The 22,906-nt window shown below is 38.7% G+C and overlaps 1 long non-coding RNA gene across 1 annotated transcript in view; it reads right to left on the minus strand.

Annotated features, from left to right (window-relative positions):
- The window catches only part of LOC140740408 (uncharacterized), a 45,616-nt gene extending 23,920 nt beyond the window's left edge, over positions 1 to 21,696 (minus strand). Inside the window, exons 1-2 of the long non-coding RNA XR_012101846.1 lie at positions 21,559 to 21,696; positions 13,699 to 13,830 (exon numbers count right to left, since the gene is read on the minus strand). This is a non-coding gene — a long non-coding RNA (uncharacterized lncRNA). The remainder of the gene's footprint in view (positions 1 to 13,698; positions 13,831 to 21,558) is intronic.
- Positions 21,697 to 22,906: the final 1,210 nt, after the last annotated feature.

Genomic DNA, 22,906 nt, shown 5'->3' on the forward strand with positions numbered 1-22,906 from the left:
AGCTCATCTACTTCATTCCTTATACTTAGTGCATTCATATATAATACTTTTAATTCGTTACGCCCCTCTCCTTTCATATCAATTCCTATTTCACTTGGCCATACTGTATGATCTCTTCTTGAGCTTTCTACTCCATTGATTCTGTTGTCCTTTTTAACTTTTCTTATTTTCACTTTCCCTTCAATTCCATCCTTATATTTCCAGTTCATCCCCTCCCCCCCACTACTTAGTTTAAACACATCCATGTTGCAGTGGCAAACCTGTTTGCCAGAATGCTGGTCCCCCACCTATTAAGGTGCAACCTGTCCCTTTTGTACAAATCATCCCTACCCCAAAACAGATCCCAGTGGTCCAAGAATGTAAATCCTTGCTTCCTGCACCAGTCCTGCTTTTCATCCTTCTTCTGAGTTCTCTGAAGTCCCGCTGCAGAATGTCCTTCCTCTTCTTCCCGATGTCATTTGTGCCGACATGCACTACCACTTCCGGCTGTTCACCTTCACCCTTGAGGATTCCCTGCAATCGGTCCGTGATGTCCTGGATCCTAGCACCAGGGAGGCAACACACCATCCTTAAATCTCGCCTGTTGCCACAGAAACCCCTTTCCATACCTCTTACTATGGAGTCCCCTACTACCATGGCTCCTCCTGATGTCTGACTCCTCGGCTCTGCTTCTGCACCAATTTTCAGCTCGCAGACCTGTCCGCCTCTCAGACTGGCAGTTTCTTCTGTCCTGACAGCTTCCAAGAGGGTGAACTTGTTTACGAGAGGTACATCCCCTGGGGTCTCCTGTACTTCAAGCATCCTTTCCTTCCTCATCATCGCCCCCTTTCTCTCTTCCGGTATCCTCGATGTAGCGACCTCACTGTAGGTCCTGTCCAGAAAACTCTTGTTTTCGCAGATGAACCTGAGGTCATCCAGTTCTTTCTTCAGTGCTGCAACATGCTCCTTCAGAAGCTGAATCTGGACACACTTTCCACAGCTGTAGCAGCCGGGGGCACCATCAGTGTCCCTGACCTCCCACATCATGCACATAGCACACTGAATCAGCTTAGCGGTCATGTCTTCACCCTCTGCAATTGTGCCTGGCGTAGTCTCCTCACCGAAGACTCTCGAGCCAAAGACTGGCACTTTTCACACCAGGCACTTCCCAACAGGCCATAACTGACGGATGAAGGTGGAGAAAGCTTTTCTTATCACATGCACATTGAAACATACAGCGAAATGCGTCATTTGCATCAGTGGCCAACACAGTCCAAGGATGTCCTGAGCGTGGACAGCACCAAGTGTCAACAGCTTCCACCACCAATATAGCATACCCACAACTAACCCTAATTTGTATGTTTTTGGTATGTACGATGAAACCAAAGCACATAGGGAGGACGTAAAACCTCCTTGTAAACGGCAGAGGGAAATAGAACAGTACACCGCAGGAACAGGCCTTTGGCCCACAGTGTTGTGCTGAACCAATTAAATCAGAAATCAAATGGCCAACTAAACTAATCTCTTCCACTTACACAATGTCCATGTCCTTCCTATTTCCTTACATTCATGTGCCTAAATGAAGCCAAATTGCCGGTACTCCAAAGGATTACACTAACCGCTATAGTTACGTGCCATAAAAATTTGCTGATGACACAAAGGTAGGCAAGGAAATAAGTTGCGAAGGGGAGATAAACAACTACAAAAGAGCACTGATAGGTCAAGTGAGTGGGTACAGACCTTTGTCGGGCTGTGGCAGCAAAGGGGAGCAGGGTGTGACTGATGGAATTGCTCAGCTGGGATTTTGAAGCAGTTCAGAAAGGGTTTACAAGACTATTGTCAGGAATGGATGGTGTAACTTATGAGGATTGTCGAACAGATGCAATTTGTATCTATTGGAGTTTGACTGCCTGAGAGAATATTTGATAAAGACGTTAAGGTTTTGACAGATGGGTGTGGAAGTGGCGATTTTAGGGGAATGTGGAATTTGAGGTCACTGTTTAAAAGTAATAAGTCTCCTACTCAAAAATGCAAATGAAGAGGGTAGAGGCCAGATTCTGCCTTCTGGCTTCCAGCCTCCTCTCTTTCCGTTGCAGTCCCGAGAAAGGGTTTTGGCCCGAAACTTTGAATTTTCGTTCCTTTCCATAGATGCTGCCTGACCTGCTGAGTTCCTCCAGCATATTGTATGTGTTACTCTGGATTTCCAACATCTGCAGAATCTGTTGTGTTTGTCCATGTGATTTTTTTTAATGGGAGGGGGAATCAATGAATGAGAAGATGGTACAGCAAAGTGGTTCTGAGGTAATAGATCAGCCTTGATCCTACTGGCAGAGCAGGTATGTGACTTCTTATGTTTTTTATGTTACACAAATATTTAGCTAGTAAGTATTAGTGTTAGCAGTGTAATTGTAATATGTTCTTCCTAAGAAGCCCAGTACTACCGGATATCAAACCTACAATGTGCAGTGTGTTTATTTATTAAGAAATACATCATAGGAACAGATTCTTCTGGCTCACTGTGTGTCTGTCTCCCAATTACACCAAGGTGACAAATTAACCACCAGCCCCTACATCCTTGGAATGTGGGAGGAAACTCAGGCAAGCAAGGGGAGAACGTACAAACTCGCTACTTACAACAGTGGTAATTGAACCCGGGTCACTGACACTGTAACAGCATTATGCTAGCCCTGACATTGTCATGCCACCCAGGACTGTTCAGCATGACTCATTTCTTCCAGGGAGAGGAAGAAAGAAACAACAGAAACATAATAAACATATCCAAAATACAATCTGAGCCACAAATCTTTCTGAATGGCAATTATCAAATACAAATTTTGGCAACACTTTCCAACTCTGCAGTCATCTGTTCCTGATTTCCCACCAGTAAACATTTATCATGGGGCAGTGGAAACAGCCACGGAAAATCATAGCCAAAGTTATTTCATCAGGATATTCATCATGCTAAGAAATAGTTCTCAGATGGGTGAAATTTCCATGTTAACCATCACAGGTTAAAACCACTCACCCAATTATTTATGGCACCTATGAGAATATTGCTTAATCTCTTCTATAGAGCCTTCATTAATTGGATTATGTGTTATTTGAAATATATTTCAGTCCAACAGCATTAGCACTGCAAGGTCTCTTTACTTCTGTGATGTTGGCAACTAATGCAGAAACACAAAAATAATTGAGTTGTTTAAAGCAATAAAGTGACAGGGGAAACAATGTAATGCAACCTGGTTATAGACTGTTAACATCGTTCTTCAGGGGGCCCAAGATTCATTTTGGAATTTGTACATATGACAGAGAGTCAAATTCTTTGGAAACATGTACAGGAAGTTCCGGCTTGCACTGCACATAACTTTCCGTTCAAAAAGATGGTATGTGACGTACATTAAATTGCCCTAGGTTGTCAAATGGAAGAGACTCCTTGATTAGGGTGTACTTTAAGACAATTACCCCCAGCAGAATGGCCACAAAATCCAAGGGACAGAGGGGACTTTTGCAACTCAGAATCAGGTTAAGTTTTAATATCACCGGCATATGTTGCGAAATTTGTTGACTTTGCGGCCGCATTGCAACGCAATACACGGTAAATTAGGAAAAAATAAATGGATTACAGTAAGTATCTATATGTATATTAAATAGTTAAATTAAAAATATTACTGCGAAAACAGAAAAAACAAAATAGTGAGGTAGTGTTCATGGGTTCAATATCCATTTAGGAATCGGATGGCAGAGGGGAAGAAGCTGTTCCTGAATCACTGAGTATGAGTCTTCAGACTTCTCCCCACTTGATATCCATGATGGGCAGAACAAAGCCTTAGGTGTGAAATGTATAAATGTAGAAAATCCAATCTAACCCATTCTGTATTCCAATTCCAATCCTAACAGGCATTGGAAGTTTCAGAAACTTTCTCAGCATGGGAAGAAGAAAGGTTGAAGTGGCTATGCTGTTAAATCTTTAAATATTCAAAATCCAACCTTGATGACCGGAGCCAATTAAATTTTATGAATTCAAGTTGATTTTTTTCAGAGCTTAGAAAACCCAGGAGATGAGAGTTCAACAGGTATCTATTCTGTTTCAGAATTGGCTGTGTGCTCCAACACATCCACCATGACGTCTGACTTCTGTTATCTCTCGCACACTTCCCTCCACCCAGACAATTATCCTGCTCCCGTCCTACATTTCAACAGGTATTCGTGTAGCAGAAAGTTGCTGCAGTGGTGGAGAGCATTTCAGCTAATAACGGCTTATGCAACTATCAGAGAAGTATCCACTCCCTTATTCATTCCCAAATTGTTTTACAGTATTATCAGTTATTAAGAGCATATTTTTCCAAATCTCTGAATAACCCAGCAGTTCCATTCAGTAATTAGCCTGAATGCTAAAGTCACAAACTGCCTAACAGTAGACCACCACTGACAGGACACTCATTCATTGCAGTGACAGGGCACCAGTTTCTGCAGATCTTCAGTAAACATACCGGGGGTTCTACCCATTGAAATGCTAGTTCGTGTGATTTTACTTTTTTGGCAAGTACAACTGCATTGTATTCATTGGAATGGAGAGGAATGGCTATAATGCAGAAGTCTCAGGGAAAGGTAAATAATGCTTTTATTTAATTCAGTCCATTTAAACTTAAAAACTTCTGATTGTTTCCAGGTGCTCCCAAGAGTTTACAGTCTTAAAACATTTTATTTTTAGGTTGTTTTAATAATTTAAATGAACTTCAGTCATATTTTTTAATAGTTTTGAATACTCATGCATATATGTGAATATCAGAAACGTTAACAGAAATACATTCTGCTTGACAATTGGATTAGCCAGGAGGCATGGCTTAACTAATTGTGTTAAATTGGAATTTATGGAAGGAAGTGTGTTCCACAAGGCCTTGCTGATCACTTAGAATCATCTTCCTTGTGAGAGTTTTTCAAAGTTAGATCAGGTTTAGCATGTGTGGAAGGTGAAGTGGCCCAAGGAAATTTCAGGCGATAATAAGGTTTAGATTTCTACTTGCAGGACCTGAAGTAATTTATTACTGGCTTGGCAAGTTTATAGTCAGATCCACTTAGAAAGCATAGTTATTTGATTCATTCCTCAGTCTTGAAAAGATTTGAAAATATGCACTGGAATAAAAAGAAATTTAGTTCTGTGAAATCTAGTCTTGGATTTATCCTTTTACCTTGCTCCATTTCATTGAAATCGATGTAAGGGAATTATTCCATTATCATTAGGTCTATATAATTGTTGTGGACTACATATGTTATTAATAAATTTGCAGACATTAAGAGGTAAATCATCCATCTGGATTCCCCTCTATAAAATGTGTTTCATCTTGACCATTCACAGTTCTTTCTGAAGCATGCCTCAGGAACAATGATAACGGGTGTTCTGTGTTTTCTGGGATAAGCAGTTGTCCAGTGTGTGATCTGCAGACTTTGCTGCCATTAGGAGGGAGTTACTTAATACAGCAGCAGGACAATTGATTGAAATATTTATACTGGGCTCCTGGTGAATGGACTTGAGGTACCAATTGCCATTGGGAAGTTCTTTCTTCAAACTGAGTCATTGTGGGCCAAAAGTTCCCACACATTTATTATTTTCAAGAATGCTTTGAAACCATCCCTGAATACTTTTCTTTCATCCACCTGGTAATCTCTTGCCATGAAAGTGTTTGAAATAGTGTGACTTTTTTATTAGTGTCATATGTGCAAACAATATTTCCTATTTCTGGAAGCTGCATGAGTGTAATTATAACCTTATTTTTGGAGATGTCATCTTGGGAGAAAATTTGATTTGCAGCATCTATCATTAAGGACCACCACCACCCAGGTCATGTCCTCTCCTCATTGTTATGATTAGGAAGGAGGTACAGAATCCTGAAGGCACACACTCAGCAATTCAGGAACGGCTTCTTCCCGTCTGCCACCTGATTTCTAAATGGACATTGAACCCTTGAACACTACCTCTAAATTTTTTAATTTATTTTTGTTTTTCACCAGTTATTTTAAATTAATTATTTAATATACGTATATACACTTACCATAACTCAGTTTTTTTTTCTGTATTTGTCATGTATTGTGTTGTAATGTTGCTGCAAAGTTAACAAATTTTAAAATGCATGCCGGCAATATCAAACCAGATTCTGATTCTAATCTTGTGAATGGATTTGGAGAGCATGAGACAACGTCAAAACTATTTCATCAGTACTGTAAAGTAGTAGTTGTAGGTAGCCCATTAATCTGAATTGTATGGTGCATGTGGGAAGAGCAATGCTTTATTCAGCCAACAATTTGTTCTGGATTTTAAACAACCATTTTCTTTACATAACCAAAGGCTATACTGTTGCATTCAAAGTGAAGGCAAATTGCATCATCAAGATATCTACTCTAACTTCTCTTGCTAGGGGATAGTGCCATATCAGGCCACTCCTTGGTTCAGGAATGGAGGATAATTTCTCCTCTGTCCTGCAGATTAGCTCTATTCTAGCAAGAAGCTCGTTGATTTCTCCTTACGGTAATTTCTCTTTACTCCTTTTTTCCACCCTCTACTTTCTTGTTCTGTTCCCCACTCTGCCTTCCACTCTTCTCATCATCTGCTTATCAACTCCCCTCTGGTGCCCCTCCTCCTTTTCTTTCTCCCATGGTCCACTCTCCTCTCCTATCAAATCCCTTCTTCTCCAGCCCTTTACCTCTCCCATCCACCTGGCTTCACCTATCACCTTCTAACTTGTCCTTCTTCCCCTCCCCACCTTTTCATTCTGGTATCTTCCCTTCTTTCTTTCCATTCCTGATGAGGGGTCTTGACCTGAAATATCAAATGTTTATTCATTTCCATAGATGCTGCCTGACCTGCTGAGTTCCTCCAATATTTTGTGTGTATTGCTAGTTGGTGGTGTTTGGGCAACATCATAGCATAGCAGTCAGCACAGCACTATTACAGCTCAGGGCATCGGAGTTCATAGTTCAATTCTGACGTCATCTGTAAGGAGTCTACACATCATCTCTGTAGTTTTCCCTGGGTGTTCTAGTTTCCTCCCACAGTCCAAGGACATACTGGGTAGGTTAATTGGTCCTTGTAAATTGTCCTATGTTTAGATTTGGGTTAAACTAGGGTTTTCAGGAGTTGCTGGGGTGGTGGGACTCAAAGGATCAGAAGGCCCTATTCAGTGCTGTATTGCTAAATAATTTTTTTTAAATTGGCATTCAGAAAATTGTTAATTTGATAATACAAACTTGTTTAAACAATCTTGGCCTGATGAACTGCCTCAGCCCAAAACGTCAACTGTTTATTCCTTTCCATAGATGCTGCTAAGTTCCTCCAGAAGTTTTGCATATGTTATTCTTATTTATCACTAGTTTGCTTTGAGATTAATTTTGTTGTTAGCAAACCAGAAATGGCATCCTATTTCTATGAACAGACAAATTAGAGAAAACCGCTCTGTAGCATCTCTCAATTGATAGTCAACAGTATTTGTGAAGTTAATAAAGGCCACTTACAGTGGGGGGTATTGTTCCCATTATTTTTCTTGGAGTTGACTCAACATATCATATCATATCTGTATGGAACTAATGTCATTTATTGTGATGAGTCAATACGTTCTAACATAAATGTCCTGATCACAATAATTTTTTCATCTACTAACATTAGAGATGCATGGTAGGTCCATGAAGTCTAGTTATGACCCACTGACATTAGTCAGGACACCTCAGACTTTCACCATGTGTCTGGGTATAAGATCAGCTCAGGATAGACTCTGATTGTTTCCCATTCCTGTCCTGGTTGAAAGTAGTCGGATACTGAAGCTCTTTCTCTACACCCAGACTTTACTTTTCATGTAATGTTAGTGGACAAGTAAAGTTGATTGGTTTCCTTCTAAACAGTGAACATACAGTTGAAGTCAGAAGTTTACATACAACTTAGCCAAATACATTTAAACTCAATTTTTCACAATTCCTGACATTTAATCCTAGAAAACATCCCCTGTCTTAGGTCAGTTAGGATCACAACTTTATTTTAAGAACGTGAAATGTCAGAATAATAGTAGAGAGAATTATTTATTTCAGCTTTTATTTCTTTCATCACATTCCCAGTGTGTTAGAAGTTTACATACACTTTGTTAGTGTTTGGTAGCATTTCCTTTAAATTGTTTAGCTTGGGTCAAATGTTTTGGGTAGCCTTCCACAAGCTTCTCACAATAAGTTGCTGGAATTTTGTTCCATTCCTCCAGACAGAACTGGTGTAACTGTTTCAGGTTTATAGGCCTCCTTGCTCGCACACACTTTTTCAGTTCTGCCCACAAATTATCTATCGGATTGAGGTCAGGGCTTTGTGATGGCCACACCAATACCTTGACTTTGTTGTCCTTAAGCAATTTTGCCACAACTTTGGAGGTATGCTTGGGGTCATTGTCCATTTGGAAGACCCATTTGCGACCGAGCTTTAACTTCCTGGTTTGAGATGTCTTGAGATGTTGCATCAATATATCCACATCATTTTCCTTCCTCATGATGCCATTCATTTTGTGAAATGCACCAGTCCCTCTTGCAGCAAAACACCCCCACAACATGATGCTGCCACCCCCATGTTTCACAGTTGGGATGGTGTTCTTCGGCTTGCAAGCCTTACCTTTTCCTCCAAACATAATGATGATCATTATGGCCAAACAGTTCAATTTTTGTTTCATCAGACCAGGGGAAATTTCTCCAAAAAGTAAGATCTTTGTCCCCATGTGCACTTGCAAAATGTAGTCTGGCTTTTTTATGGTGGTTTTGGAGCAGTGGCTTCTTGCTGAGCAGCCTTTCAGGTTATGTCGATATAGGACTCGTTTTACTGTGGATATAGATACTTGTCTACCTGTTTCCTCCAGCATCTTCACAAAGTCCTTTGCTGTTGTTCTGGGATTGGTTTGCACTTTTCGCACCAAAGTACGTTCATCTCTAGGAGACAGAATGCATCTCCTTCCTGAGCAGTACGACGGCTGCGTGGTCCCATGGTATTTATACTTGCGTTCTATTGTTTGTACAGATGAACGTGGTACCTTCAGGCATTTGGAAATTGCTCCCAAGGATGAACCAGACTTGTGGAGGTCCACTATTTTTTTTTCTGAGGTCTTGGCTGATTTCTTTTGATTTTGTTTGTAAACTTCTGACCCACTGGAATTGTGATATAGTCAATTAAAAGTGAAAGAATCTGTCTGTAAACAATTGTTGGAAAAATTACTCGTGTCATGCACAAAGTAGATGTCCTCAACGCCTTGCCAAAACTATAGTCTGCTATAGTTTGTGGAGTGGTTAAACAATGAGTTTTAATGACTTCGACCTAAGTGTATGTAAACTTCCGACTTCAACTGTAGTTACTGTCAAAGAAACTTTGCAAAGCTTTTATTGACAAAAAGCAAATCAACTTTATAATATACGGACTTGCAAGAATAAGGTCAATGCATACCTTTTGAAATGGGTTATTCATCATTTGCTTTAACTAATGTATTACATACACCAAATGCAATTACCATTACATCATTTTCATGTAGATATATTAATGTTACTGTATTCTGATTAATACCTTTGCTGAATGAGTCCAATAGGTCATAGTCTGACACCAGTATATTTTCTATGAATATATCTAACTTCTATAAATTAACTGCTGACCCTGACAACAGATGAATAGTTTAATGGATTGGAATGATGCCTTTCTTTACACTATTTTAATCATAGTGCAAAGTGAGATTGAATAAATGTGTTAACATCTTAAATTAAGTAATCCACAGAGGAATGTAATACAAATATGTTCTGATTTTGCCTTCTAATGCTTCTAGCAGCCATTTCAAGGCTATTGTTAGTCTTGAATAGTTACCTCCCTGTCTGTTAGAGTTCAATTCATGTTTCCCACATCGATCACCATAAACATGTATCCAATTTATTTCTCTATTTATTTTGAATTCCCTTGTCATAGCTCCTCTGTTTGCATAAACTGCTCAGTGTTGTACTTGGATACGAATAGTAATATTATGTAATGCCAGTGGCATTCCTCCCACCAACTACTTTGACAAAGTTTCTCTTAATTCATCTCTGCTGAATGGTGCTGACTTTGTTAACCATTTAATGCAAGTTTGAAAAGTTAAAGAATTCAGTAAAAGTGAATATGCTTAAAATGTTTCATATTATTTCTTACAGTAAAATTCTTAAATTGTAGAACTATTCTGCTTAAATCAATTGAAAAGTATCTGTTGATATTACAGGCAATAAACTGAGCCTAATGTGTCACATAGCTTGAAATAGAGAGGAGCAATTCAGCCACACACACAAGTATCACTCACCAGTTGTGCTGTGCTCCATGTATTTGATTACTTGATGGGCTGAGTGGCCTAATTCTGCTTCTATGTCTAATGGTATGTATTTAATGCTGACAGCCATCAACAAATTCTTTTACTTTTATCGATGTTTTTAAAGTATCTGCAGAAAATTCTGGTGTCACGTATCATTTACTTTACATCATGGATAATGTTCTGGGATGGAGGTAACTTTCTTCTAAGGCAGGGTTCCCCAATTTGTTTTCCACAAGGACTAAATTATGTCAAGCATGCCAAGCCAAGGGCCAAAACGTCCAGGGTCATTTTTCATTGTGTCAGTAAGTTGTTTTATGGGCAGATGTTGTTGTTGCTGCTATTACCATAATAATAATAATAATAATTATTATTATTATTATTATTATTAGTAGCAGCAGTAGTAGTAGTAATAATTTAGGCCTGGGATTCTCAAAGCCTGTGTTGTGGGTCCCACAAGAAAAAAAATGTACTTTTGAAACAAAACAAGTCCAAAACTAACCACTTAATTATGACTCCAGCTATCACAAATGCAGCTGTCACATTAAGAACTCATCTGGGGCTTAAACACACACACACACACACACACACACACACACACACACACACACACACACACACACACACACACACACACACACACACACACACACACACACACACACACACACACACACACATCTTCACCACTTCTCTTCCACACAAAAGTTTTAGTAGTACTGCCTTTTTCACTGTTGCTGTTCTCACATTTAATCTATTTGTTCTTTTTAATTAAGCTATGTAGCATTTGAAGTATGAAGTGTAGCTATAAATGAAATTATCAGTATTATTGGTGTTGTAATATTATTATACCACAATAAGATTGACAAATGGACAAAAATAAATTGAATCACTCACCAATCAGTGAGAGAAGTGACAGTGACGGGATGAGGCAATCCTTTTAATGTTGGGCCTGTATTCTGTATATAAATTAGAGCAGCACATGCTTTATTTACATGTTATGACAGGTGCATTCACGTAAGTGCCAATGGGTCAGCACGGTCCAGACATTTGGCTCTCACGGTCCGGACCTGGCCCATGGTCCACCTATTGGGTTTGTCTGTTCTAAGGTGACAGTAGCTCTATCTTTAGCTTAAATGGGAAAATCAAATGGAAGCAGATCTTCCAGCTCCTTGCAACTACTGCCAGCTTGCAACTTTCTACTATGACTGGGATTTCCAGCTGGAGGAAATACTGGAGTTCAATATGTCTGCCATAAATTGGTGGATCTATTGAAAGGGCATACTCATGACTAACATTCCCTCTAATTTTTTTTACAACTGCTTGTACCAACCATTGCTCTGAGCAGGAAAATTCACATCAAACAAACACAACTCACAACACAAGTAAATGCTGTCAGGCAGTCAAAACAACTGACAGGCACAATAACAAAGGTAAAATGCTTCATCTAGATGGCATCAGTGGTCAGTGGGCTGGCAGTTTATTAACAATGAGTTACCAACTTCCATTCTGTGTTTATTGTTACAATTTGTAACAGTTTTGTAACTTGAAACACAAACAATGTAAATCCATTGAAGCTCTGACATGTTTCAAAGTAAAGGTTGCGGTATGTTTATTATTTATAAAATTTATGGATTACATTCATTTGTCGTTGGTAGGTCACATCTGGAATTTCCAGTTGGCGGACGATTTCCCTCCACGCCGCTCTGACATATTGGGAAATCATGTATGTGGCAAGTTACAGCAGTGATTTGCCTTTGCCTTCTGCTGGGTGAGTTTTTTTTTTCAAGAGATCACCAGCTCTTAACCCAACACGGGTGGAGAGCGTGCAAGGGAGCTGGTCAGATTCGAACTCGGGATCTCTCGCCCCAAAGTCCAGCGCTGATGCCACTACACTACCCTCTGGCATTATATTCATTAGTCATAACAAATTACAGGAATTTCACAATTATATTAACATAGATTTCAAAATTATTTTAGCATAATTTCAAACTTATATTAACATTATGTAAATTTCCAGCTGTGCGACAACAAAGTCCATGTGGGCTGGAACATTTCAGATACAGAACGGCTGCACACTCATGCAACTTAAAGAGAACTGTGCTTATAACCTATTTCCTCTCCATAATACAGACACCATGGACTGCTGTCAATACAATTGGCTTAGCAAGACTGGAAGGTAATGGGAGTTCAGTAGGACTATTCTGGAGAAGACAAAAATATCTAAAAAGCAACTGTAGCGCTGGCACAGACAAGTGCAATATGAAATTTGAAAGTGTAAGTCCATAAGAAAAGTGAGGGTAATTGGTTTATAATTCTAGTGATTAAGGAAAATGCAATTGTCAGTGCTCTTCAGAGAATTATTTTCCTTGGGATAATTTATCAGTTTAAATAAAGCTTTATCCTTGTTACCTAAGATTGTGTGTTGCTATGGTTTATCTGTTATACGATCCAACTATGAAAAATAAAATTTTAACAGAAGTCATTTACATTCCAGTCAATTCAATGCGTCTGCTTAATAATACACAGTAGACTCTGAAAACGTACAGTGGAATTGAATGATGAACAACTTGTGTATAGATTTACTGTCTGTACCATCTGCAGGCCTCTCATACAGAACCAGACATTTAGAGGGCTATGTAATCTATTTTTGCATGAGACATATCAGAGCAGTTGCTGGAAATGCAGCTGATTCCCTCTTTTGCTCTGGCAACTCTCCTTGTTACTGACTTACCCTTATCCCTTCTGAAATGGAAACTCTAAACCACTAAATTTCCCCATCACCCCAGCTGCCCATTCCCAAAAGAGCAATCATGGGCTTTACCACTACTATCACTGTTCTCTGATGACCAATCCTTGGTATTCTCTCCCCTTCACTCATAACCATCCTTCCAGGCCTGGTCACTATCCAAACTTTATTGGTTTGCATACTTTGCACTTGACATGAACATTTAAAAAATCCTTCCTTCACGTCAGAACTGTGGGCTCGATTCTGAAATCTTCAGCCTCAGACAGGATTAAATTTCGATGGAGACCAACAACACGATCTGACATTGGTGTACTATGCAACAAGCATTATTCGTATCTGCAGGTTCATTATTGCAAATTTCATTATCCTCTGTGTTAAATGTCAGATAGAAACTAACTGAGACCTCCCATAAGTCATGCAGATGCCAAGAAAATCATGAGATGGTGGATGTTTAGAGAATGTATGAATGTGATTAAGTCTAATGACATGATAAAGTTTCTATGGCCAGTACTAATGATTTTAATTTTTCAAATGCGAGTGCTTACCCAGTGAAGTATGGTGCTCCATGGACCTGCTAACTATGAAAGTTGTTCTCTATAAAATGGAATGAAAAGTCACTAAAACTCCTTGCAAACATACCTGTTCTGACCAGAATTGATGGCACGTAGAGATAATCCTGAAGAAGGGTTTCAGCCCGAAACATCGACTATCTATTCATTTCCATTGATGCTGCCTGACCTCCTGAGTTCCTCCAGCATTCTGTGTGTGTTGCTAGCAGAGAAAATTTGGTTTGTTAGTCATATTGTCATCATTTACATTAAACTTATTCCAATCAAGCTGCAAAAGCTAGGATAAAATTATGGATGGTCTAGTCTTTACAACAGGAATTAAACCTAATGGCTTGTTGGTACAGGCACAGCTCAAGAAAAAATTCAATGAAGGTTCCTGTACCTGAACCATTAAATGATTTTCTTTGTGCAGGTGTTGCCTGACTTGCTGAATGTTTCCAGTATTTTCTAATTTTGTTTTAGATTTCCAGCCTCTGCATTTTGATTAATTTTCAAAATATTCAGAATCAGAATCACTTCATTACCAGTATGTGAAACAGACTAAAATTGAATGCCAAACATAAATTACAGGACTATACCATAACAGACAACACAATAGCAACCAACAATTCAAGACAATCGTGCAAACAGCTATAAGCAATCAAAAATTAGCAGAACAGTCACATGCACAAATATCAATAATCAAACTTAAGTCAATGTGAGCATATAAACAGACTCAATTATCAATTGAACAAGATCAGGAAAGGCCATTTGACTGATGTTGTCCAGGGACAGTTAGGGTATTAAAAAGGCTGGCTCTGTTACAGGAGTCAAACAGGACACACTGGAGGCTGTGGTAGAATTAAGGACCCTAGGGAAAGTCCTGGTAATTCTGGACAACGTTTCTCACCCTCTGCAAGTCACCTTGGCTGATCAGAGAAGCACTTTTAGTAATAGACTAAGAAAAACATGCTTCTCCAACGAGTACTAATGAGATAATTTTCACCCTCGGCCATTAGGCTCTATAATGAGTCAACCCAGAGCCAGGGAAGTGATCCCCTCCAGTTAGACTGTTTGAGGTAACTTACTAACTTACTATTTTACTAAAACACGGGAGATTAGTGTGCAAACTTAAAGCACACGGTATTGGGGGTATGGTATTGATGTGGATAGAGAATTGGTTGGCAGACAGGAAACAAAAGGTGGGAGCAAACGGGACCTTTTCAGAATGGCAGGCAGTGACTAGTGGGGTACCGCAAGGCTCAGTGCTGGGACCCCAGTTGTTTACAATATATATTAATGATTTAGACGAGGGAATTAAATGCAGCATCTCCAAGTTTGCGGATGACACGAAGCTGGGCGGCGGTGTTACCTGTGAGGAGGATGCTAAGAGGATGCAGGGTGACTTGGATAGGTTAGGTGAGTGGGCAAATTCATGGCAGATGCAATTTAATGTGGATAAATGTGAGGTTATCCACTTTGGTTGCAAGAACAGGAAAACAGATTATTATCTGAACGGTGGCCGATTAGGAAAAGGGGAGATGCAACGAGACCTGGGTGTCATTATACACCAGTCATTGAAGGTGGGCATGCAGGTACAACAGGCGGTGAAAAAGGCAAATGGTATGTTGGCATTCATAGCAAAAAGATTTGAGTACAGGAGCAGGGAGGTTCTACTGCAGTTGTACAAGGCCTTTGTGAGACCGCACCTAGAATGTTGTGTGCAGTTCTGGTCCCCTAATCTGAGGAAAGACATTCTTGCCATAGCAGGAGTACAGAGAAGGTTCACCAGATTGATTCCTGGGATGGCAGGACTTTCATATGAAGAAAGACTGGATCGACTAGGCTTATACTCACTGGAATTTAGAAGATTGAGGGGGGATCTTATTGAAACATATAAAATTCTAAAGGGATTGGACAGGCTAGTTGCAGGAAGATTGTTTCCGATGTTGGGGAAGTCCAGAACAAGGGGTCACAGTTTAAGGATAAAGGGGAAACCTTTTAGGACTGAGATGAGGAAAAACTTCTTCACACAGAGAGTGGTGAATCTGTGGAATTCTCTGCCACAGGAAACAGTTGAGGCCGGTTCATTGGCTATATTTAAGAGGAAGTTAGATATGGCCCTTGTGGCTAAAGGGATCAGGGGGTATGGAGAGAAAGCAGGTACAGGGTTCTGAGTTGGATGATCAGCCATGATCATACTGAATGGCGGTGCAGGCTCAAAGGGCCGAATGGCCTACTCCTGCACCTATTTTCTATGTTTCTATGTTTCTATTTTTCTTTTTTACTTCTCTTATAATATTTGTAAATTTGTATATGTGTGCACTTTTAATGCTACTGTGACACAGTAATTTCCTTTGGGATCAATGAAGTATCTATCCATCTATCTATCTATCTACATCTGAGTGAGGTTTGTCGAGAAGCTCAATAGCTACAGAAGGAAACTTTGGAGATTACATGTAGTCCTAGTAGTGAAGGATTTGCAACATCTTCCTGATAGCAAATTGGTGAATAGGTGACTATAGGGTGGGTGGAGTCAGTAGTAATTTTATCAGCTCTTTTCATCACTCTGAGGATGAGCAGGTCTCTTAATATCAACTGTCAGCCACCACAAATCTCATTCAAAACCTGGATACAGATAGGCAGTGGAAGAACACAAATGTGGTCATGAATTTAGGGAGCAAAAAGGCAAAGTTGAATGCCAATAGCATAAATTTGGAACATCAAGCAAAGTTTGTACATAATTCTGCCACATAGGTAAAAGGACAGGGTGAACCTGGAGAAGAATTTGGGAGACAATCGGAAGTGACTGTACAGTAGCACCATAGGTAATACACTTCTCCAGATTAGGACCAAATTCAGAGCCTTTTACTTTAGGAATTTGTCTCTTAGCCAATAATACATAGCCCTTTATATACAAAAATAATTTTATGATGTTATGCTGAAGAAAGATATAAGCCAAGAAATTTCTTTGATGGAGAAGGAAATAGAGACATTAAGTAAAATATTTGAAGCCAAAACATTAATCTTTCAATTTAAACTACATTTCCAACATGTTTTTATTCTGATTTTTAACATTATGTTTTCTTACACTGGAAGCAATTTACTTATTTTCCATAAATTCTAATCTTGTCCCTAGAGTGTCGAGCATTTTAATCTCAAAAAGCCATTTGCTTTGTTCATTAATTTTAATGAAAAAGTAAAGCGGTGAACACAATTTATGTTCATGTCTACTCTACTGCTAAAATTAACACAGCTGGACATGATATACAGGCAGAGCAAGTGCAAATAGAAGCTCGACCATTTTTACACCAAATAAGCCATAGAATTCATGTGAATGCAATGCTGCATTATTTGTGCAATTCATTTCCACCAACCTACTGTATGTGGCCTGGACTCCAATGAAATCTGTTTTATATTTCAAAGGTCAGGTAAGAAAGCAATTTATCTCCAACAATGGTTCTTTATAGTCACAGAAAATTTTGTGCCGAGCATTTCTTTTGACGCAAAGGGAATATTTTGTTTCCAATAAGAAGAATATTACTGCTAGGTATATGGTGAATGAAAACTGGAATAAATTCAGTACTGGAAATAGCGACATTCAGATGATGATGATGATAATATTCTATTGCCAATAGTATTACCCGGAATAAAGGCAACAACAGGATTTACCATCTTTCTATGAGCAAAGCATTTTATTGCCTGACTAATTGGGCAATTGAAAAAGAGTGTACTGAAATGAAAAATATGTTATTAGCGTTTATTTATTGCATTTTGAACATTAATTTTTACAGTGGTTACCCAGGGACACTTCCTCAAACTGCTGCAATCCTATATCATCATTCCACATGACAATATAAAAGTAGTGAATTTTTAAAATATTTACAATGTTTTATAAGCTTTCTACCTTGGCTATGAAATACCGTATATCAACAATATTCAACCAGCATGAAGGATTCTACCTCTAACTGGTAACCAGAGATGTTGATCTGTTCTATTGAATTCCCACCCAGTGATCTTACATTAACTTTGAAATAAGATGTATTTGACTAAGGTTTGATTCTTAAAACAAAAGATTGTCCTATTTGATTACAGATGATGGGAATCTATGGTTCAAAACATAACAACTATTATTTAGGTGACATAAATTTTATTTATTTAATACTTTATATTCTAATTCTTAATCCAGCATGTTCAGTAGAAGCAGAACCTCTTCCATTAAAGAAGTTTAAATAATGGTGTATTTTTAAAAAACAACAGAATTGCATCTTAAAAGTTGTAGAAACAGTGCTCTTATCTCATGTATAACACTGATAAATGGAAGCAAAATAGTTTGAAGAAAAGGCTTGTGAAAAATGAACTGGAGTAAGATAGAGTAACAGAACATGCTGACCTGACTAATCCCACTAGTAATTGAGCAACAGTCTGGAATAAATCATTAGAGCTGTTGCATTTTTAGCAATAAATGTTCAGCGACTGACTATTCTCAGATTATTTGCATTATACGGGCAGACTAATTCACAAAACCCTCAAATTTAACATGCAAGTATGTAACTGTGATAAACATGGAATAAACGTGAGTGAAAAAGCAAACCGTAAAATCTCCCCATGTGAATTGGATATATGTTTTCAATGTAATATACATCGTACACATTGAGATCTGCAGATGTTTATACTTCTATTATCTATTTAAATCTTCTGCGTGCTTCTGGGTCATACTGCATTTTATCAGCAAAAATCAGTGTGAAATGCAATGTTGTTTGCTACAGTGTTACCAAAGCCTTCCGAGGTGCATTGTAGAGGGCAGAGTGGCATCTTCCCATCTTTCTACGGGCATATTGTAGATTCCCAGCTTTTACCTTCAACTTAATGTTTTAGAGCACAATCTCTGTTCCAATTTTCTCAGGCAGCAAATGTTGATAAAGGAGGTTCTGTGTACTGGAGAGAATGGATGAAGAGGGCATGCAGTCTGGTGCTTAGGGAATCAGAATCAGGCTTAATATCTCTGGTATATTTATTAAATTTGTTGTTTTGCTGCACCACAGAGAAATACATTTAAAAAACTAAAAACTACGGTAAGAAATATATATATATATATATATACCTTCAGGCTCTTGTACCTTCTCCCTGATGATAGAAATATGGATAGGGCATGTCTTGAGTGATGAGGTCCTTAATGATGGATGCTGTATTTTTCAGGCATTGCCTTCATGCTGGGGAGGCTAGTTTCCACACTGGAGGTGTTTGAGTTTGCAAACTTCTGCAGCTCTTCCCCATACTGTGCACTGCCCAGTCCATACCAGATATTGGTGTAACCAGTTAGAATGCTCTCTATGGTACGTCTGTAGGTATTTGCTAGAGTCTTTGGTGACATACCAGATCGCCAAGGGGGGGTGTCCCTCTATTACAGCCACCATGTGATCCAAATCTCTATTTTTCATTCACCACATTCGCAGAGTTTATGTGCCTTTATGTTATTCTGTTGGAAGTATTTACAACTTCTCACACCCCATAATTTCTTAACTCCCCTCCTTCATCTCTGTTGGCATTTCTTCCATCCAAAGATCTTCCATCCCATCATTAGTCTACCCTTTTAGTCTATTTCTTTCCAGAACCCCCTTCTCCAGCCCTGTATCTCTTTCACCAATCAACTTCCCACCTCCTTTCTTTCCCCCTCCCCGCTTCCCGGTTTCACTATCACCTTGTGGTTCTTCCTCCCCTCTTCCTACTTTCTTACTCTGATTCCTTGTCTTTTATTCCCATCCTGATAAAGGGTCTCAGCCTGAAATGTCGACTGAACTCTTTTCCATAGATGCTGCCTGGCCTGCTGAGCTCCTGCACCATTTTGTGTGCCCATGCTTTTCTCTGTTTTTACTTTAAATCTATTAGTGTCTAAAACTTTACTGTACTCATAGAAGTTCACTGACCTGAAGCGTTAACTCTTTCTCTTTCCTTTTCAAAGAAACTAAATGATCTGCTAAGCATTTCCAGCAAATTTTTTTGCTTTATTATCAAGATATATAAATCATATTTCCAAATGAACAGATTTCAGATCTGGAATATCAAATCAATATTTTTCAAAAGAAACTGAGTAAAATCAAAAATCCATTATGGGCTTTATGCACTTTGATTTGTTAAGCTTCACACAGAGCAAGCAACATGAACAAGTATTAAATCAGACCAAATTGTGACAATTTTGCATGCAGCACACCTTTTCGATATGGTCTCCTCCTGGTTCTCAAAGGGAATAGAATTAACTCTCATCCTTACACATTAGTCTCCATTTAGTCTTACTCAAGTCATAACTTCAATTCTTTTTAAAGATATTAAAGATATCATACCTCTAAATGCTTTGGTCTAGAATCTGTACTGATTTACTTACAGAACAAAACTAGTCTGATTTCCAATTAGCAATTTAACCAAGATAAATTAGGTCAGAAGATATTAGCTCACTTGAATTACCTAATCGGCTCTGAATAATTGTTAAATTATAATTTGCAGAAACTGAGTTGTGAATTGATGTTGTATATGTAATTTAGAAATAAATCTTCACTGGTGCACTTCAAAACTGAGTTAGATCACTGAACACATTTTAAGAGGAGGATCTTTTCTCATGACTTGCTTATATTATTGTGGTGAATACTCTTATTATAGATTTATGAACTTATCTAAAATATTACAATGGCTTGGACTTTCCTGAAAAATAATAGTCCTACAAAGAACTTACAGCATTGACAATGTAATTTTCAGGAAGTTTGTGATCTGCTGGCAAAGCAGAAGTCAGGTACTTCTGTCCTAAAGTAGAACCACCTGACTAATGAACCCATGGAAGTTAGACCTGTGCAGGAACATTCATTTCAAAGGTGAGAAACATCTTCAAGGAAGAAGTAGGTTTTGGGTTATTTTCATTCTTTAAGTCATTTAGCTTACTTAAATGTTTTAGTTGTTCTTTAGTGTTTCAGTGGTTTTAATTCAGTTTTATCACATATTTGTAATAAATGTTGATGTTTTGTAATGGTTTGGTCAATCATTAATAGTTTTTGAATACTTCTGAATGTCAGATATTTTCACATACATTCAAAGTCTTTGTCAGTTTTGTCAATCAAGTAAGCTATGGGTATACCTTAGTCATGTGTCAATGCTCTTAAACATTTATGGGGTAGAGTTTTTTCTTTGATTTTGTCAAGCAAAGCCATTTTTGTACTGCCTGAAAATCTGCTGAAGGGAAGTTTGGACGTAAGGGGTAGGTGAATGATAAGCATGGAGGCCTCACAGCAACCAAGACATTTTGGGTCTATTCTGTATGCACGATAATTACAACATCTATATTTCATGGTGTCATCTGTAATTAAAGGTTGCACAGCAAGTATACAAGGTTCACTGGATGACTAGCTCTAAGCGTATGCAACAGACAAAATATCATTGGAATTGGCTTTCTGCCAAATTACATCACAAAAGAGTGTTAAATGTTATTGATGGACAAAACGTATTTATCTAATCAAATGGCATATTTTCACTAAATTATTGAAGTTACAGCATAGAAAAGCATTCAACTCACTCATTTGGAGGCAGGTAATCTACATATACTGCATATGCATTCTTCTCAAATGGCTATCCAGTAGTCTTTTTAATGATGTAGTAGTCTGTCTCAGTACTAATGCATGGCTCAAAATCTGCATGTTCTAATAATGTCAGTATGAAAAATAAATTATCCCTTTATTCTTCTGGCATTAAAAATTTATCTGTAAGTGGAAACTATCCTTTCAGCGTATCGCCTCTTAAAATTTGGAAAAAATAAATAGGTTTATCGTCTCCAACAAGAGGGCTAGAAAAGAGAATGTCAAAACACACCTGCCAGTCAAAGCGTATATCAAACCAGTCTGTGGCATTTGATTCATGGAATTTTAACCTAAGTCAAACCAAGGCTGCACCCAGTGCCTCACCACCATACCAATATCGTGTCCATGTAAAAGGAATGTTTATTGTCGGTAGGAGTAAGGGCTCAAGCTGATAATTCACATTCCGTCTCCGATCACAGCTGCTGGCTTCGGGAAGCTTTGTTTAGTCTCTCACTTGATTCCTGTTCTACTCTCTGTGGTGCAAAACTGAAATGAAAAAAAAGCAGAAATCATATCCTTGTGTGGTATCATTGAACAGGAAAGGAAAGTGGGGATAGTTAAGAAAACAACCAGGTAGAATTCTGATGTACCACTTACAGATATTACAAACTTTCTGGATAACTCAAATGTTCTGTGGTGGATGAAGTTACCCCCTCCCATCCCCCATCCTCCATCATTCCAGTTCAACTGCTTTCACTGAAATGCTGGCTAGACAGTTGGCTCGGGCTCAAAGGGGAATGGAGTTAGCATGATATAAATCACTTGTGCGTTTCACAGCCAAGATAAACTCCAGCCACAGAGATAGGCTCAGCTAAGACAACAAACACATTGGCTACTCTCATATCCTGCAAGAATGAAAAATACACTCTGGCAAAAGTACGTGGACCAATTATTGACAAACACTTGCCTGAGCTTTACAACATTTTCTCTCTGCAGATTAGCACTCTAACAAGTCCTAAATTTAAACTACTTGGAAAAAAGAAAAAGCCAATTTATATGGGGCTGTTAAAAAGAGCCTTTGAAGATAATGCATTCCAGCTGAGCACATCATAGTTCACTGCATCAAACACTGGCAACTTTTCTAAAACATTAAATAGCTAATGTCTGCCATGGCATATTATCTTAGGATCAGTCGATTCTATGAGTAAAGGCGCAACTTTGCTAAATTCCTTTCCCAAAGGCAAAACTACAAAACATTTTTTTAACAAATCACCAGGTCACGAGGAGAAGAAAAAGGCATTCATCTTCCAGGCATCCCAAGGGAAAATCTGCTTTAAATGTAAGCTGTCACACGCCATTAAAAGCTACCCTCCCACTTCCCCATCGTGCTTAGCACGATGACTGTAATAGACCATGATTTCCTATATCAGGAGGTTGTTTCATCTGCTCATATCCGATATTTGTTACTCGGTGCTGCTTGGAATTTGGCTTCAGTTCATATTTTAATCGGAGTCTATAAATACACAAAGTGTTGCCTGTTTGACATCCAGCTAGGGATTTACAAGATATCCTATCTAGAGTGCTTTATGAGGTTGGAGGCTAGCTGAGGAAAGAGATCAAGATGCTGCTGACTGCCCAGGTACCGGCCCTGACAAAGGAGAATGCTGCCATTTTAAGCCTCCACAAAAGGTACAAATTGAAGTAAGATGGAAGGAGGAGAGAGAGCTCAACTGCAATTCA

Source organism: Hemitrygon akajei, chromosome 2 (genome assembly GCF_048418815.1).
Source record: "Hemitrygon akajei chromosome 2, sHemAka1.3, whole genome shotgun sequence".
Taxonomy (NCBI): domain Eukaryota; kingdom Metazoa; phylum Chordata; class Chondrichthyes; order Myliobatiformes; family Dasyatidae; genus Hemitrygon; species Hemitrygon akajei.